Here is a 27111-nt window from a genome sequence, read left to right on the forward strand (position 1 = left end):
ATCTGCTGATCTGTAGAACAAGTATTTTCACCTCGTCTCCAGAACTTCTAATGAGATGTACGCTAGGAGCATGCTTGCTCTATAAGGGGAATTTGAGATGTCCACACATGTCAGATTTTATATAGATTTCCGCATGGAATCCATGTCATGAATTCCATGCATGTGAATGGGCTTTCTGCAACTCTGTTCACATGCTTTGTAATATGGCCAAGAAGTACTGTAAGTGGAGTGGTGATGCCACATGCACACTTCTGCTCTAATGACACAGTGGGTCCCGGCTATTGGACCTCCCCGCGATCATACTTGCCTTGTGGATAGATGATTAAATGCATTTAGTACCTAAATCTCTTTAAATGTGTGTAAAATGGCAGCATGTGTTGTGCTTAAAGATGGTATTCTCTTCAGCTATCCCCTCACAGGTCCCAGGATATCCAGAGCTCTGTGTGAAGGAGGCTGTCTTGCCTCAATAGCTAAAGACAGGCCCCTTCTGTCTAAACCTCATTGGAATGGGTCAGGATGAGCCCAATCATGCACCACACTGGCCATGTGCCTAAGGAGATGCCCAAGTTGTATGTAGAGCTGCGTATTCTGAGCATTTTCCCACAAAAAATAGTCTATTAATATTCTTACAAGATGGGTTTTCCATAGAAAATCTTGAAAAATTCTAGACAGGTTGAAGAGAAACTGTCTTAATTGTAATACAAAATGACTGGGGATTGTTTGGTAGCAAAGTCTAAAGTGTAAGTGCTGAAGAAGACACATGGTAACGCTTCTCCTAAAGACTGTGTGTGCCAACTCTTACATGCCAATGTTAGTGAAAGGTCATATTGACCATGAAATAACAATTGTGGGTTACTCTATAAAACACCCCTGTCCCTCCTTTTAAATAATTTATCTGCTTAGTCTGACTTTTTCAGCACGGATATGGATGTGCCACAAATGGCAAATCTGTGCTTACTCCTCCTTTAAGAAGTTCTCCACCTTTTTGGGGGATTTATTTATTTATTTTTTTTCTTTACTTGATTGGGTTGTCCACTACTCGGGAACTCCCTTCTCAATTCCTATGTTTCCCTCTTGTAAAATAACACCTACTGGCCTCAATATTCCAGCAGTATCGGCACTGGCTCTTAAGGGGATCGAGTGACATTACGTCATGCGAACCCTACGGCCAAAGCCACGCCATCCCCGGGAGAGCCAGTGCTGACGCCACTTGCACAGCACCATAGGTGATAGAGGTGTTGCTGTTTTTTACTACGGGGGAAGCATAAGGATTGTCAAAGTAGTGGACGAACCCTTTAAATACATGTAATTGGGGCTAAAAATATTTTTTGAAGTTTTGTTACTTAAAATAGTTCTGTACCATTTTGCCTTTACCCTCTGCGTTGCACGGCCTGTTGTATGCAGAATCTCATTATGACGGTCTGACAGTTTGTAACTCTTCTGTCTTTTTCTGAGGTCCTCGCAGCTGATTTATGGTCACTGATCACCACATCAAAATTTAATGTGCAGGGAACAAACAGCCTGTAAAAGCCAAATGGTGCAACATTTTTAATGAAACCTCCTGAAAAAGATATATAATTTTTTTTTTTTTTTTTACTTAGATTAAAGTTTAAAAAGCAGTTGTCCACCTTTTGTGGGCAATATTTAAGCGTGTCCTGCATTTAGACTTTTTTGATAATTAATAGATTTTAGCACTTGCAGAAATATCTTTGAGCATTTTGGCTTTTTTTTTTTTTTTTTTTTTTTTTTTACCTTTACAGTAAAAATGGTGAGAAGAAACTTATCAGACGTGCACTGCATTTTCTAAATTGTTTTACGGATGTAAGAGTCCTAGTTTTTAGAACATAGTCAGTGGAGCCTAAAATGTTGCTAAATAAATGAAATGTTAAAATTGCTGCATTTAGCACATGTGCTCCTGGACAGAGCAGACCCAGGCTGTCTAATGACATAAAACCACAGTGAAATACTGTGTGTGAAATGCAGTCTGTGAACATGGTATGGACAAAGAAAATCTTACTCGTATTACATTTTATCACGATGGCATGTAGAAAACCATGCTACTGCCTCACTGAAAAGAAAATACAATGCACCTCTGGCAGATTCCTGTTGGCCTGAACATGTGCGTGCACCGATAACTGGCAGTGTGGTCTAATGGAGCAGGCTCTGACATTTCTTATCAGATATTCCACCTTTAGCAGCCATCCTATGGACAGCAGTGTAATCAGACTCGCCCACAGGAGAACAGGTGAATCCTCCCGTGGGCATCACTCTGTATGAGCAGTAGTTGGCATAATATACTTGATCCACTACGTACAGTCAAAGGCAGCATCATTCATTTAACAAACTACCCAGTGAATTATATTATTATTGTAGCACCATTTATTCCATGGCGCTTTACATGTGAGGAGGGTTATACATAATAAAAAAACAAGTACAGTAATCTTAAGCAGTACAAGTCACGACTGGTACAGGAGGAAAGAGGACCCTGCCCGCGAGGGCTCACAATAGAAGCGTAGCTAAATTTGTGAATGAGAGTAATGAAATATTTGCATATAACTAAACATTTGGCCCCTAGAGTCAGTTATCGGTGGGCCCTTGGCACCATAGTCTGACACTTTGTAATGAAGATGTCACAAGAAGCTTGCCAACAAGTCAACAGTTAAAACCCCACTCTAGCGTTTTTTATTTTACGGCTGGATTGGTGCAACTAATCTAACTTCCCTGCCCCTAGTATCATTCTTACCAGCAGAGATATTGGCTTGTACAGACTAAGTTGTAATTTATGTGAAGTTCAGCTGGATGTTAACAGATTTGTCTCTGGGGGGTGTGTACTTCTTCCCCTGCATGAGGTTGACCAATAATAAGTAAGCGGCAACACACAGAGGAAATATGAACATGCCTTCCTTACTGATCTGTGTAGAATTACAGCAAAGCTGAATTATGTATGAATACTTTCCCTTCCAGATCTCTTCTCAAACCAGTCAGTGGGGGCTGACAACACTGAGATGAGATATGGAAATGTGTGTAATAATACATAACTGCTCTCTGCTGTATCTCTGCACAGTAGCTGCAGAGATCAGTGAGGAGAGCAGGGCATGTTTTTGTACATGATGTCGCATTCTTATGATTGGTCAACACCATGGAGGGGAAGAAGTGCATACCCCAGAGACCAATATCTGATGATGCACAGTTGAACTTCACATAAATTATAATCAAACTTTGCCAGCTATTATCTCTGCAGCAGAGAGGAGAAGTTAAAAATGCACTGTAGCGCTCGCTCACACTAGCATATAAAACATACAGCTCCATTCTCATCCTGGAGGGTTGGATGGTTTTCTTTTCTCACTTGTATTCAATCTTTGTTTGTTTGTTATTTTTTTACTCAGCAGCTATTAATCTTTTACAGGACCATTTACAGTTTCTTGTGCTGCAAAATTGTAATGTATCTGTAAAAATCAAATACCATACTGATGGTCCGTATGGCATATATCTTTTTAAAGAGCACTTGTCATTTCAGGTAACTTTTCAAAAGAAGGCCATGTTCAGAGTTTTGCCATACATTCATTGGCTTGGTTGACGCTTATGTCCAAAGCCCTGCAAAACAAGAGTCCGGTGTATCTGCTAATAGGGCCATTCACTATAATAATATTCTGGGGCTTTGAATTTGCCTAATCCCTGATGGAGCCACAGAACATATGATGGAAAGCTATGTGAACATCGTCCAAGCTTGTGTGTGTGTGTGTGATCGCACTATTTATGTCCAATGTATGACTTGTGTGACATTTTATCAGATTTCCCATCTGCATTCCTGATCTCTAATTTTCAGTTCTCTGAGCTAGTGGCTGGAGACTAGTTGCAGTGATCTTTCCCATAGACATTACAAAGAGTCGTGAGATTCTGTCTCTTATGCTGTTTGCAGCATGTTCAGAAGAAGCAGAATCCGACTAATGGACATCATACTGTAGTATTGATATTTCTGCTGTTAGCTGGCATTCTCTCAATTATACCACGAGCGATTTTAAAGGGATATTGAAATCTCCAAGATCCTATTCCAAGCAAGTGTAATAATATTAGAAAATGCCTCCAATTCCAAATGTAGTATAGTTTTTCGGATTCACTATGTCTCTTTCCTCATGTGCAGACATTGCAGGATCTTAGAGATCTATGATTACGACCACTGAAATATATATTTATTTTACTCGCTTATATAGCCTCATTAATTCCATAGCACTTTACAGACATTTTCATCACTGTCCCCGATGGGGCTCACAATCTAAATTCCCTATCAGTTTGTCTTTGGAATAAAGGCCCCGTCTCACATAGCGAGATCGCTAGCGAGATCGCTGCTGAGTCACAAGTTTTGTGACGCAACAGCGACCTCAGTAGCGATCTCGCTATGTGTGACACGTACCAGCGATCAGGCCCCTGCTTTGAGATCGCTGGTCGTGTCAGAATGGCCTGGACCTTTTTTTGGTCGTTGAGGTCCCGCTGACATCGCTGAATCGGTGTGTGTGACACCGATCCAGCGATGTCTTCACTGGTAACCAGGGTAAACATCGGGTTACTAAGCGCAGGGCCGCGCTTAGTAACCCGATGTTTACCCTGGTTACCAGCGTAAATGTAAAAAAAAACCAAACACTACATACTCACCATCTGTTGCCCGTCAGGTCCCTTGGCGTCTGCTTCCTGCTCTGACTGAGCCGCCGTAAAGTGAGAGCACAGCAGTGACGTCACCGCTGCGCTCTGCTCTCAGCTCTCACTGTACGGCGGCTCAGTCAGAGCAGGAAGCAGACGCCAAGGGACCTGACGGGCAACAGATGGTGAGTATGTACTGTTTGTTTTTTTTTACATTTACGCTGGTAACCAGGGTAAACATCGGGTTACTAAGCGCGGCCCTGCGCTTAGTAACCCGATGTTTACCCTGGTTACCCGGGTGCTGCAGGGGGACTTCGGCATCGTTGAAGACAGTTTCAACGATGCCGAAGTCGTTCCCCTGATCGTTGGTCGCTGGAGAGAGCTGTCTGTGTGACAGCTCCCCAGCGACCACACAGCGACGCTGCAGCGATCAGCATCGTTGTCTGTATCGCTGCAGCGTCGCTGTGTGAGACGGGGCCTTTAGGGAGGAAACCGGAGAACCTGGAGGAAACCCACGCAAACACGGGGAGAACATATAAACTCCTTGCAGATGTTGTCCTTGGTGGGGTTTGAACTCGGGAACCCCAGTCCTGCAAAACAGTTCTAACTACTGAGCCACCGTGCTGCATATAGTGACAGTTTGTTAAATGCTAAGGATATAGGTCCTGCAATACCTGCACATGAGGAAAGAGAAACTATGCTACATTTCTAATTGGAGGTATTTTCTATTAATAATAAAAATCCTGCTACATATTGGGATAGGATCTTGGAGGTGGAAATACCACTTTTAACCCCTTCACCCCGAAGCCTGTTTTCAACTTCCTGACTAGGCCATTTTTTTTTCTATTCTGACCACTATCAATTCATGAGGTCATAACTCTGGAACGCTTCAACGGATCCCGGTGATTCTGTTTTCTTGTGACATATTGTACTTTATGATAGTGGTAAAATTTCTTCGATATGACTTGTTTATTTCTGAAAAAAGTCAAATTTTGGCGCAAATTTTGTAAATTTCCTAATTTTCAAACTTTTAGTTTTATGCCCTTAAAGGGAACCTGTCACCCCCAAAATCGAAGACCAGAAGAGGACGTCATGGAATGAAGATAGGAGGCTCCGGAGCAGACCTGAGACACCCATCGGACAGGACCGCAGCGGGACCGCCCCTGGGTGAGTATAATATAACCTCTTTTTCTCCTCTTTCAGGTAATATCGGGGGCTTATCTACAGCATTATACAGCAGAATGCCGTAGATAAGCCCCTGATGATGGTGAGCTTACCTCATCATCGATCTTGGGGGTGACAGGTTCCCTTTAAATTAGAGAGTTATATCACGCAACATTTTTAATAACATTTCCCACATGTCTGCTTTACATTAGCACAATTTTGGAAACTTTTTTTTTTTTGTTCGGAAGTTAAGGGTTAAAAGTTGACCAACGATTTCTCATTTTTTTAGGGACCACTTCACACTTGAAGTGACTTTGAGGGGCCTATTTGACAGCAAATGCCCAAAAATGAAACCATTCTAAAAACTGCACCCCCTCAAGTTACTCAAAACCACATTCAAGAAGTGTATTAACCCTTGAGGTGCTTAAGAGGAATTTTTGGAATGTATAAAAAAAAAAAAAAAAAAAAATGAACATTTAACTTTTTTTCACAAATTTTACTTCAGATCCTATTTGTTTTATTTTACCAAGGGTAACAGGAGAAATTGGATCCCAAAAGTTGTACAATTTCTCCTGAGTACGCTGATACCCCATATGTTTTTGGGGAACCACTGTTTGGGCGCACGGCAGAGCTCGGAAGGGAAGGAGCGCCGTTTTGAAATGCAGACTTTGATGGAATGGTCTGCGGGCATCATGTTGCGTTTGCAGAACCCCTGATGTACCTAAACAGTAGAAACCCCCCACAAGTGACCCCATATTGGAAAATAGACCCCCCCCCCAAGCAACTTATCTGGATGTGATGTGAAAACTTTTAACCCTCAAGTGTTTCGCTAAAGTTTAAAACGCAGATCCGTGAAAATAAAAAATATTTTTTTCCACAAAAATGATTTTTTAACCCCCAAATTTTTGTTTTCACAAGGTTAACAGGAGAAATCAGACTGCAAAAGTTGTTGTCCAATTAGTCCTGAGTAAGCTGTTACCCCATATGTGGGGGGAACCACTGTTTGGGTGCATGGCAGAGCTCGGAAGGGAAGGAGCGCCGTTTTACTTTTTCAGCACAGAATTGCAGAATTGGCCGGAATTGAGATCGGACGCCATTTCGTGTGGAGAGCCCCTGATGTGCCTAAACAGTGGAACCCCCCCCCCAATTCTAACTCCAACCCTAACCCCAACACGCCCCTAATCCCTAACCCACCACACCCCTTACCCTAATCCCAACACTAACCATAACCCTAACTACACCCCTAACCATAATCCAAACCCTAACTTTAGCCCTAACAGGAAAGTGGAAGTAAATACTTTTTTTTTTTTTTCTTATTTTTCCCTAACTAGGGGGGTGATAAAGGAGGATTTGATTTGCTATTTATAGCGGTTTTTGGTTTGGCAGCTGTCACACACTAAAAGACGCTTTTTATTGCAAAATAGTTTTTGCATCACCATATTTTGAGAGCTATAATTTATGCATATTTTAGCCCAGAGTCATGTGAGGTCTTGTTTTTTGCGGGACGAGTTGACGTTTTTATTGGTACCATTTTCGGGCACATGACATTTTTTGATCGCTTTTTATTCAGATTTTTTTTTTTTCTTTTTTTGGGGGGGGTAGGCAGAATGAACAAAAACCAGCAATTCCTTTATACCGTTCCGCGTGTGGTAAAATAGATAAGGCAGTTTTAGTCTTCGGGTAAGTACTATTACAGCGATACCTTATTTATATACAGTTTTTTTTGATTTGGCGCTTTTACACAATAAAAACTATTTTATATATTTAAAAAAAAAAAAAAAAGAAAAATTTGATTTTTGCATCACTTTATTCCGAGAGCTATAACTTTTTTATTTTTCTGTTGATGGAGCTGTGTGGCTTTTTTTTTTTTTTTTTTTTTTGCGGGACAAGATGACGTTTTCAGTGGTACCATGTTTATTTATATCCGTCTTTTTTATCACGTTTTATTGCGTATGATAAAGGATTTTTTTTTTTTTTGTGTTCACTGAAGGGGTTAACGAGTGGGTCGTTACGCACGCTGCAATACCAAATATGTGTACTTTTATTTATTTTTATTTTTTATTTACATGGGTTTTTTGGAAAAATATTTTTTTTCTTTATTTGGGGATTTTTTTTTAAAGATAATTGTCTCGGGTTGGGACACTACTATATAAAGTCAGATCGCTGATGTGATACTTTGCATAGCACTGTGTCAGATCAGCGATCTGACAGGCGGTGCAGGAGGCTTGCCGGCGCCTGCTCTCAGCAGGCGCTCGCAAGCCACCTCAGTGAAGGACCCCACGGCCATTTTGGATCAGGGGTCTCCATGTAGACCACCGTAACAACGCGATTGCATTGCGTTGTTTTCCGATGGGAGAGCGCATGGAGCCCCCTCCATGCTCGATTGTTCTCTATACCGCTGTCACTACTGACAGCGGCATCAGAGGGGTTAAATGCCCAAGATCGGCGCTAGCGCCGATCGTGGGCATTGCTGCGGGATGTCAGCTGTAGCATACAGCTGACACCCGCACACGATCGCCGCGGCGCTCACCGTGAGACTGCGCGATCGCCGCGCCATACTAGTACTGCAGTTTGCGGGAAGGCAGAGCAGTACTAGTACAGCGCATGTCAGGAAGGGGTTAAGCTTTTTTTTTTTTTTTTTTTTTTTAACTTTTCTTTTTTCTGTGTTTTTGTTTGAGTTCAGGGGTGGTTGGGGATCGAAGAAGTGACTCAATGGTGGAGAAAGAAGCTAAATATCTGTGATTTAAATTTCGTAATGTCTTTTATATTTACTTCTCCTGTTAAACAATAGCCATAAAGGGGTGTAGGAATAAATTTCCATAAAGCAATTTTCCCATGAATAAACATTAATTTATACTAATACATCAGGCAAAATATAGCATGACGGATCAGTTTTTTTCAAAATTAGACGGATTGTGACTGACGGCAAAAAAATGATGTGTGAAAGGGGCCTTAGATTGTTTTGTACATGGGTGGTAGTTGTATCTGCTCCATGTCCAGGCCTAGCAATCAAAGCCAGTGCATGAGGGACAACCTCCTATTAAAGGGAACCTGTCACCCCCAAAATTGAAGGTGAGCTAAGCCCACCAGCATCAGGGGCTTATCTACAGCATTCTGTAATACTGTAGATAAGCCCCCGATGTATCCTGAAAGATAAGAAAAAGAGGTTAGATTATACTCACCCTGGGGCGGTCCGGTCCGATGGGCGTCGTGGTCCGGCGCCTCCTATCTTCTTACGATGACGTCCAGGGGCGTATAGAATAGATAATGTATATATTTATTACACTTGAAATGTTGTCCTTTTTTCTCATGATTGAACAGTAATGTGTTAGGCTAGTTTCACACTAGCTTTCAGCAGGGCTGCGGACTTCCTCCGTGAACCCCCGCCCACTGCTGCGCCTCTTCATTCAGCTCCGCATGCGTCCTGCGTATGCGTACCCCATTTTTAACATTGGGTATGCAGGCCATGCGGTTGTTTTCACGCTGCGCCGACCGCAACAAATTGCAACATGTTGCGTTCGGCGCAGGCCGGCGCAGCGTGAAAATGATGCATGCGGAGGCATCCGCATACATCCGCATGGCCTGCGTACCCAATGTTAAAGATAGGTACGCAGGACGCATGCAGCCATAGGCGGAGCTGAATGAAGAGGCGCGGCAGTGGGCGTGGCTTCACGGAGGAAGTTTGCAGCCCTGCCAAACACTAGTGTGAAACTAGCCTTAGGCTAAGACTGCAAAGATTGCTTTATGTCACTGCTACTCACAATGTGATTCAGATGAATGGTGTCATACGTCATCCCTCTCCTCTCGCCAAGCAAGTTGTAATATTTTTGTGACTATCGCAGTACCTTTCAGTTTGTAACTAGAGTCCCCCATCTGCTTTATGATGCAATAGAGCAGCAGCGTACAGAGACCTTTGGGCAGCACAACCTGTGTCACGGTCAGTTGTCCAGTAGCCCCAATCTAAGCTGTCAAAACTGAAGGTACCATTGACAATTAACACCATTTTTGTATTGGAAATGCATGACTTGCTGTCTTTGTATTGTCTGGTTGGTGAAAATCCCACATTCTTTCTTCTAGTGTGTAATGTCTTGTTCTGATTGTCAAGGGCATCTTGATAACCACACACGTTCTGGTTTAACTACAAGAAGTGGTTGTACTTTACCAGAGAAATTGCTGAGGCTTGTGCACCATTGCCCTTTGAACACCTAGACCTCGTCTTGTATTTTCCTGTATCTGCCATGTACCCATGATTTTTTGAGCTTATTATTTTTCTTTCATATTTATATACTTTTGGTGGACTGTTTAACTGTAACTTTTCTCTTTTTAATACAACCAAACTATCGATATTGACATGATTATTGTCTCGTATCATCCTAAAATAAGTGTCTGTCATGCGGTCTTGTGGCCTGTCAAGTGTGCTACCATGGGAGGGGACATGAAGATAGAAAATAATAAACTTGTAAGAGAAAAAATGAGGCTCTCCTTCACATCTACAGCTACTGTACCTGCAAGGACACGTGCATCTTGCTATTCCGACAGTTGGGTGCACAATATCTGCCAGTGGTGCATGCGTCACAGTAGGTATCTGTAGACATGACGCCATCTGCGCCACTCATCTCCTGATGATTAAAAATCCCTTTAAGGCTAGCAGTGGCTGGGAATGTTTGGCTCTGTATTCGGAACTTCCATTTTATCTAGTTTTCAGGATGTGCTCCAAGCGTAGACATCTATGGCATATACACAAGATATCACATACAGTATATTTGTCCACTATGAGGATACTAGTAGTATGACCCACATCTGCCCCCAGATTGGAGGTCACCTGACTCTGATCCTTCATGGTAAGGTGGTCTAAGAGCCACATTAAGAAAGAGAATTAATGTACTGCAGAGGTGGTCGTGCATATGCATGTTTCTTTGCATTTTGTTTCATGGTCGATAAAAAATATCTGAGCAAGCCTGTGCCTTCTAGACAAAAAAAGTTGGATTGCTTCCTAATGGCTCCAATCTACATCAGTAGAAAAAAATATATATATTTTATACAGTACAGACCAAAAATTTAAGTTAAGAAGCTGGATATTAGAAGTGAAGTGTTGTCTGCTCATGTTTAAGCCGCAGAAAGATAGGTCAGTGCAAAAAAAAAATATGTAAAAATAAAAAAACTCTTATAAAACATGAACTATTGCAAACATTTACAATCATAAACTGTTGATGGTCCTACCTTCACCAACAGCATCTTGAAAGAAATTTTTTTTTATACATACATACATACATACATACAGTTAAAACGTGGAATTATATACTTAACAAAAAAGTGAAACAACTGAAAATATGTCTTATATTCTAGGTTCTTCAAAGTAGCCACCTTTTGTGCTTTGACTGCTTTGCACACTCTTAGCATTCTCTTGATGAGCTTCAAGAGGTAGTCACCGGGAATGGTCTTCCAACAATCTTGAAGGAGTTCCCAGAGATGCTTAGCACTTGTTGGCCCTTTTGCCTTCACTCTGCAGTCCAGCTCACCCAAAACCATCTCGATTGGGTTCAGGTCTGGTGACAGTGGAGGCAACGTCATCTGGCGTACCACCCCATCACTCTCCTACTTGGTCAAACAGCCCTTGCACAGCATGGAGGTGTGTTTGGGATCATTGTCCTGTTGAAAAATAAATGATGGTCCAACTAAACTCAAACCGGATGGAATACCATGCCGCTGCAAGATGCTGCGGTAGCCATGCTGGTTCAGTATGCCTTCAATTTTGAATAAATCCCCAACAGTGTCACCAGCAAAGCACCCCCACACCATCACACCTCCTCCTCCATGCTTCACAGTGGGAACCAGGCATGTAGAGTCCATCTGTTCACCTTTTCTGCGTCGCACAAAGACACGGTGGTTGGGACCAAAGATCTCAAATTTGGACTTATCAGACCAAAGCACAGATTTCCACTGGTCTAATGTCCATCCCTTGTGTTCTTTAGCCCAAACAAGTCTCTTCTACTTGTTGCCTGGCCTTAGCAGTGGTTTCCTAGCAGCTATTTTACCATGAAGGCCTGCTGCACAAAGTCTCCTTTTAAGGCTGGGATCACACATATGCGAGATACGGCCAAGTCTCGCAGGTGAAAGCCCAGCTCTGGCACTCCGGAGCAGAGTGTGCAGCCGCACAGCAATTCATGGAGCTGCACTCTCCGCTCCGGAGTGCCTGTGCCAGAGCTGGGTTTTCACTTGTGAGACTCGGCCTTATCTCGCGTATGTGTGATCCCGGCCTAACATTTGTTGTAGAGATGTGTCTGCTGCTAGAACGCTGTGTGGCATTGACCTGGTCTCTAATCTGAGCTGCTGTTAACCTGCGATTTCTGAGGCTGGTGACTCGGATAAACTTATCCTCAGAAGCAGAGGTGACTCTTGGTCTTCCTTTCGTGGGGCGGTCCTCATGTGAGCCAGTTTCTTTGTAGCGCTTGATGGTTTTTGCCACTGCCCTTGGGGACACTTTCAAAGTTTGCCCAATTTTTCGGACTGACTGACCTTCCATTTCTTAAAGTAATGATGGTCACTCGTTTTTCTTTACTTGGCTGCTTTTTTCTTGCCATAATACAAATTCTAACAGTCTATTCAGTAGGACTATCAGCTGTGTATCTACCAGACTTCTGCACAACACAATTGATGGTCCAAACCCCATTTATAAGGCAAGAAATCCCACTTATTAAACCTGACAGGGCACACCAGTGAAGTGAAAACCATTTCCAGTGACTACCTCTTGAAGCTCTTCAAGAGAATGCCAAGAGTGTGCAATGCAGTCATCAAAGCAGAAGGTGGCTACTTTGAAGAACCTAGAATAGAAGACAACAAAAATGTGAAACAACTGCAATTAAGTATATAATTCCACATGTGTTAATTCATAGTTTTGATGCCTTCAGTGTGAATGTACAATAAAACCTCTGGAATGTAATCAAGAGGATGAAGGATAGTCACAAGCCATCAAACAAAGAAGAACTGCTTACATTTTTGCACCAGAAGCAGTCTGAAAGACTGGTGGAAAGCATGCCAAGATACATGAAAGCTGTGATTAAAAAACATGGTTATTCCACAAAATATTGATTTCTGAACTCTTCCTGAGTTAAAACATTAGTATTGCTGTTTCTAAATGATTATGAACTTGTTTTCTTTGCATTATTTGAGGTATGAAAGCACTTGGTTTAGTTTAATTTTGACCATTTACTCATATTCTGAAAAAATTACACAATTTATTGCTTGGATCTTAGGAGACATGTCAAAAGTTTATAGAATAAAATAACATGTAAAGAAAAAACTTTGTTTCTCCAGCGATCAGTCCAATGATAGAGTAAAATATACATTTTATTTATCCATTAAAAGTTTCCAGATTTCTTCAGTAATATATTGCATACATTCAATTCCTTATTGACGACATGTTTCGACACCACATGTCTTCCTCCAGGTCCTTATTATTATTATCACTATTATTATTATTATTATTATCAATCCACTATTAATGGATAAATAAAAGGTATATTTTACTCTACCATTGGACTGATTGCTGGAGAAACAAAGTTTTTTTTCCTTTACATGTGTGGATTTATCCCAATCCGTTTTCCGTGCGAACTGTAACCACAGCTTGGATGTATTCCTGTTTCTTCAAAGCGGTGAGCTGGCTTTGGCAAAAACATTTATTTATTTATTTTTTTAAAGAATAAAAGAAAATTTACATTTTACTAAAAAAAATATACCTATAAAGAGAAAAGTCAGACAAACTGAACATTTTCAAGTGGTCTCTTAATTTTTGCTTGAGCTGTAGATAGATCGGCTCACTCGGCGACACATGGAGGTAGACACTGGAACAGTTTCTATTTAAAGTCCGGCTGCTTTATTGCAGTCCTCATAAACTACGTCACCATAAGGTAAAACAAAAAAGTAACAAATACGTACAATAGTGCTGCTTAAGCCCACCCGACTTAGTCCAGCTTCTTACTCCTGTTTGGAAAGACACTCAATCCAGGAGATCTACATCCTCGACACACTGCCCTGGAGTTCACAACTTCAGGCACACCTATCATCGGATGACTCAGAAGGCTGACTAGTTACCTTCTAAACCTCACTCTGGGGAGGAGATATGGTGAACGGACTCCCACCTGCTCTTCAGCTGTTTAGTTAAAAATTTAGCCCTTAAAATGTCCAATTAACACCTCTTAGCACTTAAGGCCCCGTCTCACATAGCGAGATCGCTAGCGAGATCGCTGCTGAGTCACAAGTTTTGTGACGCAACAGCGACCTCCATAGCGATCTCGCTATGTGTGACACGTACCAGCGATCAGGCCCCTGCTGCGAGATCGCTGGTCGTGTCGGAATGGCCTGGACCTTTTTTTGGTCGTTGAGGCCCCGCTGACATCGCTGAATCGGTGTGTGTGACACCGATCCAGCGATGTCTTCACTGGTAACCAGGGTAAACATCGGGTTACTAAGCGCAGGGCCGCGCTTAGTAACCCGATGTTTACCCTGGTTACCAAAAAAAACAAACAGTACATACTCGCCTTTCGGTGTCCCTTGCCGTCTGCTTCCTGCTCTCACTGACTCCCGGCCGTACAGTGAGAAGTGAGAGCACAGCAGTGACGTCACCGCTGCGCTCTGCTGTCAGTGTACGGCGGCTCAGTCAGAGCAGGAAGCAGACGGCAAGGGACCTGGACACCGAAAGGCGAGTATGTAGTGTTTGTTTTTTTTGGTAACCAGGGTAAACATCGGGTTACTAAGCGCGGCCCTGCGCTTAGTAACCCGATGTTTACCCTGGTTACCGGGTGCTGCAGGGGGACTTCGGCATCGTTGAAGACAGTTTCAACGATGCCGAAGTCGTTCCCCTGATCGTTGGTCGCTGGGGAGAGCGGTCTGTGTGACAGCTCCCCAGCGACCACACAGCGACTTACCAACGATCACGGCCAGGTCGTATCGCTGGTCGTGATCGTTGGTAAATCGCTTAGTGAGACGGGGCCCTTAGTGTGATGGAGCAATTTCCCTAGGTTCATATCACTAAAGCTAACAACCTCAGTGATGCATATCTCCATCCAGCACTTCACCAGTGACTTTGTCACTATATTGAGGAAAAAAAAAATCTCCTATCTATCTATCTCTTATATTATATTTATTTATTTTTTTTCTTTCAAGATGCTGTTGGTGAAGGTAGGACAATCAACAGTTTGATTGTAAATGTTTGCAGTAGTTCATGTTTTATAAGAGTTTTTTTATTTATTTTTTATTTTTTGCACTGATCTATCTTTCTGCAGCTTAAACATGAGCAGACAACACTTCACTTCTAATATCCTGCTTCTTAACGCCATGATGCTCTTTGAAGCTTCACAGAGTGTGATCAGAGAGAATATACACTTGACAGTTATTTGCATCTCTGAATAAAACAACGTTTTCACCACCTCATCCCACTCTGCTGATTTAGACGGCTTTAACTCATACCCATTAAAGTGTATTTATTTTTTTGCTTATAAGGATTTTTTTTATTTCCTGATATTATTTATTATTCTGCCATATTTTCTGAAGAATGCTAAATGCCTCATGTTACCCCCAGCAACCTGACTCTTGTGTGGTTGCAATCTAATCCTTTCTGCCCTGAGGCACTGCTCACACTTACATTAGTTTTCTTTCTCTATTGCCAGAATAGTGGAGTATGCTGAAGTATTAAATCCAGAGTATAAAGGAAATACTGAGCCATTGTAAGCCAACAGGATTGAGCAAAAAAAGTCAGATTGAATCCGTGAGTAATTAATATCAGCACCATATCTGAACAATGATATACACAGGCTGTCCTTACTTGCCCAATGTCACTTAAAGGTCTTTTCTTTTTTGAGACAGACCTACATACATACATACATACATACATACATACATACATACATACATACATACATACATACCGTATTTTCCGGCGTATAAGACTACTTTTTAACCCCTAAAAATTGTCCCAAAAGTCGGGGGTCGTCTTATACGCCGGGTACGGCGTGTGCAGGGAGCGATCCTGGATGTTGACACATGAGCGGTCACGGACCAATCACAAGACCGTGACGTCATCGAAGGTCCTTCACGCTCTGCAATTCTTAGGAACGGAGGCAGACGCTTGCAGCGGTGACAGCCAGGCTTCTCGGAGGGGTGAGTATATCCATATTTTGTTTTTTTTTATTCTTTATTTTTTACATGAATATGGATCCCAGGGCCTGAAGGAGAATCTCCTCTCCTTCAGACCCTGGGAACCACACGCCGTATAAGATGACTGGGCGTATAAGATGACCCCGTCTTATACAGCGGGCATATCCCAAATTCCATATTTTATATGGAAAAGTTGGGGGTCGTCTTATACGCCCAGTCGTCTTATACACCAGAAAATACGGTACATACATACATACATACATACATACATACATACATACATACATACGGTACATACATGTATTCAGACCCCTTTAAGGCATGTTCACACTTTGCAGATTTTGCTGCGGATTTTTCCTCAGCGGATTTGGAAAAACCGCTGCGGTTTTCCCTGCGGATTTTCCTGCGGTTTCTTCTGCGGATTCCTCTGCGGGTTTTCAACAGCATTTTCCTATTGGTGCATGTTGAAAACCGCTGCGGAATCCGCAGAAAGAAGTGACATGCTCCTTTTTTTCCGCAGCAATTCCGCGCGTTTTTTAAAGGGATTTTCCGCAAAGTGGGCACAGCGGTTTTTGTTTTCCATAGGGTAACATTGTACTGTTCCCTGCATGGAAAACTGCTGTGGATCCGCAGCGTCAAATCCGCAGCGGATCCACAGCAAAAACCGCAAAGTGTGAACATAGCCTTAAATTTTTCACTCTGTTTCATTGCAGCCATTTGGTAAATTCAAAAAAGTTTTTACTTTTTTTTTTTTTTTTCTCATTAATGTACACTCTGCACCCCATCTTGACTGAAAAAAAACAGAAATGTATCTTTTGCAAATTTATTAAAAGAAAAACTGAAATATCACATGGTCATAAGTATTCAGACCCTTTGCTCAGACACTCATATTTAAATCACGTGCTGTCCATTTCCTTGTGATCCTCTTTGAGATGGTTCTACTCTTTCATTGGAGTCCAGCTGTGTGTAATTACTCTGATAGGACCCGATTTGGAAAGGCACACACCTGTCTGTATAAGAAATCACAGCTCACAGTGCATGTCAGACCAAATGAGGATTATGAGGTCAAAGGAACTGGCCAAGGAGCTGAGACAGAATTGTGGCAAGGTACAGATCTGGCCAAGGTTACAACAGAACTTCTGCAGTACTCACAGTTCCTAAGAACATAGTGGCCTCCATAATCCTTAAATGGAAGAAGTTTGGGACCACCAGAAGTCTTCTAGACCTGGCTGTCCAGCCCCACGGAGCAATCGTGGGACTAGAGCCTTGGTAAGAGAGGTAAAGAAGAAACCCAAGATTACTGTGGCTGAGATGCAGTAGGGCAGTGTTCCCCAACTCCAGTCCTCAAGAGCCACCAACAGGTCATGTTTTCAGGATTTCCTTAGTATTGCACAGGTGATAATTGCATCACCTGTGCAATACTAAGGAAATCCTGAAAACATGACCTGTTGGTGGCTCTTGAGGACCGGAATTGGGGTACACTGTAGTAGGGAGATGGGAGACAGTTCAACAAAGTCAACTATCACTACAGCCCTCCACCAGTCGGACCTTTATGGCAGAGTGACCAGACGGAAGCCTCTCATCAGTGCAAGAAATATGAAAGCCCTCAGAGTTTGCTAAAATAAACATGAATGACTCCCAGACTATGAGAAATAATATTCTCTGGTCTGATGAGACAAAGTTAGACCTTTTTGGTGATAATTCTAAGCGATATGTGTGGTGAAAACCAGCCACTGCTCTTCACCTGCCCAATACAATCGCAACAGTGAAACATGGTGATGGCAGCATCATGCTAAGGGGGTGTTTTTCAGCTGCAGGGAAAGGATGACTGGTTGTCATTGAAGGAAACATGAATGCAGCCAAGTACAGATATATCCTGGATGAAAACCTCTTCAGTGTGCTCTGGACCTCAGACTTGGCCGAAGGTTCACCTTCCAACAAGACATTGACCCTAAGCACACAGCTAAAATAACAAAGGAGTGGCTTCAGAACAACTCTGTGACCATTCTTGACTGGCCCAGCCAGAGCCCTGACCTAAACCCAACTGAACATCTCTGGAGAGACCTGAAAATGGCTGCCCACCAACGTTCACCATCCAACCTGACGGAACTGGAGAAGATCTGCAAGGAAGAATGGCAGAGGATCCCCAAATCCAGGTGTGAAAAACTTGTTGCATCATTGCCAAGAAGACTCATGGCTGTGCCAGCTCAAAAGGGTGCTTCTACTCAATACTGAGCAAAGGGTCTGAATATTATGAACATGTGATATTACAGTTTTGTTTTTTTTTTAATATATCAATTTGCAAAAATTACTACAGATCTGTCTTTCTTCAGTCAAGATGCAGAGTGTACATTAATGAGAAAACAAATGAACTTTTTAATTTATCAAATTGCTGCAATGAAAAAGAGTGAAAAAATTTAAAGGGGTCTGAATACTTTCCATACTCACTCTTATCTTTTAGGTCTGTGTTTTTTTTTTTTGTTTGTTTTTTTTTCCCCCCTCCTTTTTCTGCCAATCTTTTGTCTAGTCACCTCTTTCCTATTGTTCGTTCTTGCTTCCATTCTGCTGTCTGCTTAACTAACAAAAGGGGAAATGCCTGTTTAAAAAGGACGTTTCACCAATTTTTTTTATGTTGAGCTGGACGTCATGTTGGTGATGGAATAGTGGAATAAAACTTTGTGTTTTTTTTGTTTTTTTTTAAATCTCCCCTGCTGAGAAATTACTAACCTAAAGTATTAACTATTAAGTGTAAGCGGGTGTTACCAAATAGTTTTCATTGGGGACATGTGCTAATTTTCCCTGTATAATGCTGACCAATCACAAGCAGGGAGCAACACACAGCAGAAAAAGACCCCCCACCCCTCCAGCTTAAGAGCAGGTTTCTTAAGGTACCGTTACACTAAACGACTTACCAACGATCACGACCAGCGATACGACCTGGTCCTGATCGTTGGTAAGTCGTTGTGTGGTCGTTGGGGAGCTGTCACACAGACAGCTCTCTCCAGCGACCAACGATCAGGGGAACGACTTCGGCATCGTTGAAACTGTCTTCAACGATGCCGAAGTCCCCCTGCAGCACCCGGGTAAACATCGGGTTACTAAGTGCAGGGCCGCGCTTAGTAACCCGATATTTACCCTGGTTACCACAGTAAAAGTAAAAAAAAACCAGTACATACTCACATTCTGATGTCTGTCACGTCCCCCGGCGTCCACAGGGTTAAAACTGCTTTCGGCAGGAGCGCTGGTAATGCACGCGCTGCTGCCGAGAGCTTCCCTGCACTGAATGTGTCAGCGCCGGCCGTAAAGCAGAGCACAGCGGTGACGTCACCGCTGTGCTCTGCTTTACGGCCGGCGCTGACACAGTCAACCCTGTGGACGCCGGGGGACGTGACAGACATCAGAATGTGAGTATGTACTGTTTTTTTTTTTTTTTACTTTTACAATGGTAACCAGGGTAAATATCTGGTTACTAAGCGCGGCCCTGCACTTGTAACCAGGGTAAATATCGGGTTACTAAGTGAACACATCGCTGGATCGGCGTCACACACGCCGATCCAGCGATGACAGCGGGTGATCAGCGACCAAAAAAAGGTCCTGATCATTCCCATCGACCAACGATCTCCCAGCAGGGGCCTGATCGTTGGTCGCTGTCACGCATAACGAGATCGTTAGCGGGATCGTTGCTTACGTCACCAGAAGCGTGACGTTGCAACGATATCGTTAACGATATCGTTATGTGTGACTCAGCCTTTAGTGTGTGTGAACAAACAGTCCTGATCTACTGCATGATTAGAAAGCACAAATTACTTCACTCCTTTCAGGTTAGATCAGCTGTTTGCTTCTGCTGTCTTGCCCCTCCCCCACACACAGGAGATGTGTCAATAATTTCATGTATGTCTGTTGTGCTTGCAATAACGTGAAATCGCTTACCATTGAGATTACAGCAGGGTGTCTTGAGCACATCTTAATATTTACTTGCCTTGTAATGTCTTCATATCCTGTTCCATCCAGATGTGTCCGGTCCCAGAATTCCAACCGACGGAAGTTCACCGACCTCCATATTGGGACACCCAATTGATGGGTGTGTCAATATGGAAACTGCAGGTGGTACCAGCCTCTTGCGCGGTACCACCAGCGGAACACCGTCGCCAACACGCTACCGCCGGGATCAGCCGAATGATTCATTGACCGCCGCCATCTTAGTACAGGAGGAGCGCATGCACAGTTTTAATGTGAGAGCACAGACTGGAGAAGTCAGAGCACATGAGGAAAGACAGAGTGGATAGGTGGGTGAGAACAAATGGGGGGGGGGGGGGTTTAGAGAGACTCTAAACACTGCAAAGCCTGCCCCCATCGGGACATTACCACCCTCCCGATGCATTAGCATCTAGTCAGACCTAAGTGTGTTTAATGACATCTCTCTGGACAGCCAGTGGGGGAGGTGCAGTACAGCAGAGGTGACTAGAGTGCTAATAAGGGTTTGTAATGTGGCTGCTAAATTCAGTTGTGGCACCTTTTTGGAAAGGCGTTCTTTCTAATTATGCAGGAGGTTGTTTTTTTTTTTTTTTTTTTTTGCTTTTTTTTCTCTGTTGCTGCTTGCTTATGATTTGTCAGCATCATATAGAGAAAAGCCCCCCCAGTGAAAATGCGTATAACAACCACTTGGACATATAAGAGAAGTTTCACTCATTAGGTGGCAAAAACTTGGCTAATATCTACGCAGCAGAGGGGTGAAAAAATAATACATTTATTCTATCCTGTGTCAAGTTCAACATGAAACATTTGGTGACAAATCCTCTTTGAAAAAGAGGTGAAAATGGGGATACTAGATCTGTTGTCTAGTGGTGCACAACATACCAATCGACCCTCGTTCTGGAGATTCCTCTTTTAGTTTTTTCCTTTCTTTGATACGCCCTTCCCCTTTACCTGTTACTCAATGTGCTTATTAAAGGGAACCTGTCACCCCCCCCCCCAGCTTTTATAAACTAAAAGAGCCACCTTGTGCAGCAGTAATGCTGCATTCTGACAAGGTGGCTCTTTTAGTTCTGGGTGCTGTAACTAGAGAAATAATCAGTTATATAATTTTTCCGAAATACCTGGTCCTCAGTCAAGTAGGCCGGCGTTTCCCCCCTGCTTCAGACAGCACACAGCTGTCACTCACATCTTCTTGGCGCTGGGCGCCGCCGCCGCCTCCTCACCGCTGTTTTCAAAGTAGCCTGCGCTCTTATCCCCTGCCTGGTGCAGGCGCAGTGAGCGCTGCCCGTCTGTCCTCATATGCAGCCCAGCTGACTGCGCCTGCGCGGCCACCCTGCCTGTGATTCCCAGCCCCGCAATGTGAATAAATCATAAGTCACTGCGGGGCTGGGATTCACAAGCAGGGTGGCCGTGCAGGCGCAGTCAGCTGGGCTGCATATGAGGAAAGATGGGCCAGGTATTTCGGACAAATTATAAAATTGATTATTTCTCTAGTTACAGCACCCAGAACTAAAAGAGCCACCTTGTCAGAATGCAGCATTACTGCTGCACAAGGTGGCTCTTTTAGTTTGAAACGACTGGGGAAGGGGGGTTGACAGGTTCCCTTTAACCCCTCTCTGACCTTAGACGTACTATCCCGTCGAGGTGACCTGGGCCTATCTGACCCTCGACGGGATAGTACGTCATAACGATCGGCCGCGCTCACGGGGGGAGTGCAGCCGATCGCGACATCCGGCACTATGTGCCAGGAGCGGTCACGGACTGCCCCCGGCACATTAACCCCCGGCACACTGCGATCAAACATGATCGCAGTGTTCCGGCGGTATAGGGAAGCATCGTGCAGGGATGGGGCTCTCTGCGTGCTTCCCTGAGACCCCCGGAGCAACGCGATGTGATCGCGTTGCTCCGAGGGTCTCTACCTCCTCCTCTCTGCGGCAGGCCCGGATCCAAAATGGCCACGGCATCCGGGTCCTGCAGGGAGGTGGCTTCACAGCGCCTGCTCAGAGCACGCGCCGGGAAGCCTGGAGCTGTGCACGTCATATCGCCGATCTGACACAGTGCACAGCAAAGTGTCAGATCGGCGATCTTGCACTATAACATGATGCCCCTCCCTGGGGCAATGTTATAGTGTAAAAAAAAAAATAAATAAATATTCACATGTGTAAAAAGAAATAAAAAAATAAATGATTCCCCCCCAAAAAAATATGCAAAAAAAAAATAAAAATATTTATATATATTGTTCCTATAAATCCATTTCTTTATCTAAATAAAAACAAGAAAAGTACACATATTTAGTATCGCCGCGTCTGTAGCGACCCGACCTATAAAACTGTTCCACTAGTTAACCCCTTCAGTGAACACCGTAAAAGAAAAGAGGAAAAAAACAACGCTTTATCATGCCGCCAAACAAAAAGTGGAATAACACACTATCAAGACGGATATAAATAACCATGGTACCGCTGAAAACGTCATCTTGTCCCGCAAAAAACAAGCCGCCATACAGCGTCAAGGAAAAAATAAAGTTATAGTCCTCAGAATAAAGCGATGCAAGAATAATTTTTTCTAGAAAATAGTTTTTATCGTACAAAAGCGCCAAAACATAAAAAAATGATATAAATGAGGTATCGCTGTAATCGTACTGACCCGAAGAATAAAACTGCTTTATCCATTTTACCAAACGCGGAACGGTATAAACGCCTCCCCCAAAAGAAATTCAGGAATAGCTGGTTTTTGGTCATTCTGCCTCAAAAAAATCGGAATAAAAAGCGATCAAAAACGTCACATGCCCGAAAATGTTACGAATAAAAACGTCAACTCGTCCCGCAAAAAACAAGACCTCACATGACTCTGTGGACCAAAATATGGAAAAATTATAGCTCTCAAAATGTGGTAACGCAAAAAATATTTTTTGCAATAAAAAGCGTCTTTCAGTGTGTGACGGCTGCCAATCATAAAAATCCGCAAAAAAACCCACTATAAAAGTAAATCAAACCCCCCTTCATCACCCCCTTAGTTAGCGAAAAATTAAAAAAAAAGTATTTATTTCCATTTTCCTGTTAGGGCTAGGGTTAGGGTTAGGGTTGGGGCTAGGGCGAAGGCTACAGTTAGGGTTAGGGCTAAAGTTAGGGTTTGGATTATATTTACAGTTGGGATTGGGGTTAGGGGTGTGGTTAGGGTTACCGTTGGGATTAGAGTTAGGGATGTGTTTGAATTTCAGTTATAATTGGGGGGTTTCAATGTTTAGGCACATCAGTGGCTCTCCAAACGCAACATGGCGTCCCATCTCAATTCCAGTCAATATTGCATTGAAAAGTCAAATGGCGCTCCTTCCCTTCCGAGCTCTGTCATGCGCCCAAACAGTGGTTTACCCCCACATATGGGGTATCGGCGTACTCAGGACAAATTTTACAACAACTTTTGGGGTCCATTTTCTCCTGTTACCCTTGGTAAAATAAAACAAATTGGAGCTGAAGTAAAAAATTTTATGAAAAAAAGTTAAATGTTCATTTTTATTTAAACATTCCAAAAATTCCTGTGAAACACCTGAAGGGTTAATAAACTTCTTGAATGTGGTTTTGAGCACCTTGAGAGGTGCAGTTTTTTAGAATGGTGTCACACTTGGTGATTTTCTATCATTCTAGACCCCTCAAAATGACTTCAAATGAGATGTGGTCCCTAAAAAAAAAAAAAAAAAAAATGGTGGTGTAAAAATGAGAAATTGCTGGTCAACTTTTAACCCTTATAACTCCCTAACAAAAAAAAATGTTGGTTCCAAAATTGTGCTGATGTAAAGTAGACATGTGGGAAATGTTACTTATTAAGTATTTTGTGTGACATATCTATGTGATTTAATTGCATAAAAATTCAAAGTTGTAAAATTGCGAAGTTTTCAAAATTTTCGCCAACTTTCCGTTTTTTCACAAATAAACGCAGGTAATATCAAAGAAATTTTACCACTATCATGAAGTACAATATGTCTCGAGAAAACAATGTCAGAATCACCAGGATCCGTTGAAGCGTTCCAGAGTTATAACCTCATAAAGGGACAGTGGTCAGAATTGTAAAAATTGGCCCGGTCATTAACGTGCAAACCACCCTCGGGGGTAAAGGGGTTAAGGTAAAAGTGAGGAAGGGAATTTGCAAAGACTGACGTTTATATATCACCTCTGGGCTGCCCATGTGCCACACACTGAAGTATACTACTTTCACCTATATTTTACACCAGTTACTGATGCAAAGTTATCTTAAATCAAAAGAAAAACGGGGTTTGTTATATTGGTTCGTCACAACTGGCCACAATCCTCTCCTGCTAAGCCCTGCCTCTTCTTAGAAAATGCACCAGATAGCGGCCGTTTTCTTTCGTTTGACTCTGGCTTAGCCAGTCGCACGCAAGAACAGAGGATGGGATGATGACACGGCCTCCAGTTTCCAAGTTGATGTTCTATGGGAACATCCCCGAGACTCCTGCATCTTGATTTTGCTGCAAAAAAATTCAACGTTTTACTCTGAGACTCCTGAAATGTCATGCACATGTCTTTTATTGGTCCTTACGGAGTTGAAGCAGTTTCATATCTGCAGAAAGTTCATTCTTTCAGCAATTTTGCGGTGTTTTTCACCCATTCTAACGACTGGAAGAAAAAAAAAAAAGTTCACTAAGGCTATGTGCAAACGTCAGGATTTCTTGCAGAAAATTCCTGAGAAAAACCTGAAATTTTCTGCAAGAAATCTGCATGCGTTTTTGCCGCGGTTTTTTTCCGGACATTTCCCAATGCATTTTATAGTGGGAAATCTGCAAAAAAACCCACAAAATTAATGAACTTGCTGCGTTTTTTTCACGGAAAAAAACGCATCATGTGCACAAAAATTGCTGAATTCATTCTAAATGATGGGATGCATATTGTATGCTTTTTTTTTTTTGCGGTTTTTATCGGGAAAAACCGTGAAAAATCAGCAATGTGTGCACACAGCCTAAGAAATTAACTTTTTTTTACTTTTTATTTCCAATCTTAATGTGCATCGTTTTCCTTTCAAGAGACACGGTTTCAAACATTTCTGCATCAAAAACAATGTGCACATAAATCTTGGGGATATTAGTGTTGTGGCACAACCACAACCTTAAGGAAGTGGAGAAACACTCCCTAGGGGTGCTGCTTTCCAGCCTGTCGGATTATTTTCTATTTGGTCATGTGGTACCAAGGGGAAACCTAGGATTATGTCTAGTGAAAAGCAATAATAATTCTCTAATTCATGTGATTCAACTGACCAAGATCATGTTGTGTAAAGGGTTAATGTGCTCATCTGTCTGACACCTACTTTGTGTAGCCTTCATCCATATTTAACAACTGTCTTATCATTGGAAGCAATAGAGAGCGGTAAATCGGGCACGTTCCTTAGTCTATACTTCCCCAGCTAGTCACAAGATATGTCATCTTCTCTAGTCGTATCGATCATCCCTTTTTCTATGACCAGAGATCCCTGGATCTTGCCTTGCCAGATCCATCCTGCAGCTCTGTGATTACGTACATGGCATACAACCTACTGGAGGACGCTGCTTAATAATTAAGTAAAATGGTAGTCTCTGGTCCCCTGGGTATGTTTCCTCCTATACACTTAGAGAAAGCATGCGTAGTTGTCGCTGCAAATCAAGTTGTTTCTCTTTACTCGGCCCCTAAACAGGTTTGACTGCTCACTGAAGTTTAATGGAGCCCTTTGTTTCCCATAAGAAATTGGCACAATCCCAACACCACTACCATATGACAGTTCTGTGCCCGAGCCTGAGTGACTCCTCCAAAATCTATTTTCTATGATTACATTACATACTCACTGCCTGGTTTTATAGAATTAAGTCTACTTACTGGTATGTTGTCTGAGCTGTGAACTAGGAGACGAGCAGTAGAGTGACAGATCTGACCACGCATTCACATATCTCCAGAGTCTGGCGTATAAATGGGGGTCCCTCAAAGAAGAGGACAAAAGAGGAGGAAACTGTGTTCTTTAGGTAGCTAGTTGTTTCTTGCATCAGCCATCACCTTATTGCCCTCTACAATGGTGACCGACACCCATCCACATGTGGAGCTACACATTTTTTTGAAATTTACTTTAAACTTCTACCCAACCAAACAAAGCACACAGAATGCCGCCATGTGCTATTTTTTTGTTTGTTTGTTTTAGTGATAGGAGTATTGCACAGATCCACACATGGACATGTCTTGTGTTTATATTTTTTTTGTTCGTGGACACTGTCTTCAAAGAAAATAAAACCATGTGAACGACCCCATAGACTACAATATATATTTTAAAACCGTTCTGCTCAGAAACCCACCTAAAGAAAAAAAAAAAACACACTAAAGAAACAATCAAAATACTGAATATGTACACTACAGAGTCAAAACACCTTGCTGTTCATATGTTCAATCTTTTTGGAGCTTCTGTTAAATGCTTTCTGTCACCAGGTTTTTGCCACCTAATTTGAGAGCAGTATAAGGCCGGCGTCACACTGGCGAGTTTTACGGACGTAAGAGCGCAGAAACTACGTCCGTAAAACTCGCATAACATACGGCACAATTATTCTCAATGGGGCTGCTCCTATTAGCCGTATATTACGGTTCAGTATTATACGGCTTTCTACGGCCGTACAAAATCGCAGCATGCTGCGTTTGTCAGCGCATTGCGCAAATAATACGCCAATGAAAGTCTATGGGGATGAGAAAAATACGGATTCCACACGGACCAGCAGTGTGACTTGCGAGAAATACGCAGCGCTGTTAGTGAAAAGTCGGTAATTCAATTGCCGGCTTTTTCCTTCTCCTTCACAAACCCGACAGGATATGAGACATGGTTTACATACAGTAAACCATCTCATATCCCCTTTTTTTTTGCATATTCCACACTACTAATGTTAGTAGTGTGTATGTGCAAAATTTGTGCACTGTAGCTGCTAAAATAAAGGGTTAAATGGCGGAAAAAATTGGCGTGGGCTCCCGCGCAATTTTCTCCGCCAGAATGGTAAAGCCAGTGACTGAGGGCAGATATTAATAGCCAGGAGAGGGTCCACGGTTATTGGCCCCCCCGTGGCTAAAAACATCTGCCCCCAGCCACCCCAGAAAAGGCACATCTGGAAGATGCGCCTATTCTGGCACTTGGCCACTCTCTTCCCACTCCCTGTAGCGGTGGGATATGGGGTAA

The 27111-nt window shown here is 42.7% G+C and overlaps 1 protein-coding gene across 11 annotated transcripts in view; it reads left to right on the forward strand.

The window, feature by feature from the left end:
* Window positions 1-27111, forward strand: part of TAOK3 (TAO kinase 3) — a 285308-nt gene that overhangs the window by 12383 nt on the left and 245814 nt on the right. For 5 of the 11 annotated variants that reach the window (XM_077292154.1, XM_077292194.1, XM_077292174.1 and 2 more), the window contains exon 2: window positions 15465-15562. The exons of 5 other annotated variants lie outside the window; for them this stretch is intronic. The gene's annotated coding sequence lies outside the window, so the exon portion shown is untranslated. The remainder of the gene's footprint in view (window positions 1-15464; window positions 15563-27111) is intronic. One more of the 11 variants, XM_077292162.1, reaches the window with a different exon arrangement.

Source organism: Ranitomeya variabilis, chromosome 1 (assembly GCF_051348905.1).
Source record: "Ranitomeya variabilis isolate aRanVar5 chromosome 1, aRanVar5.hap1, whole genome shotgun sequence".
NCBI lineage: Eukaryota > Metazoa > Chordata > Amphibia > Anura > Dendrobatidae > Ranitomeya > Ranitomeya variabilis.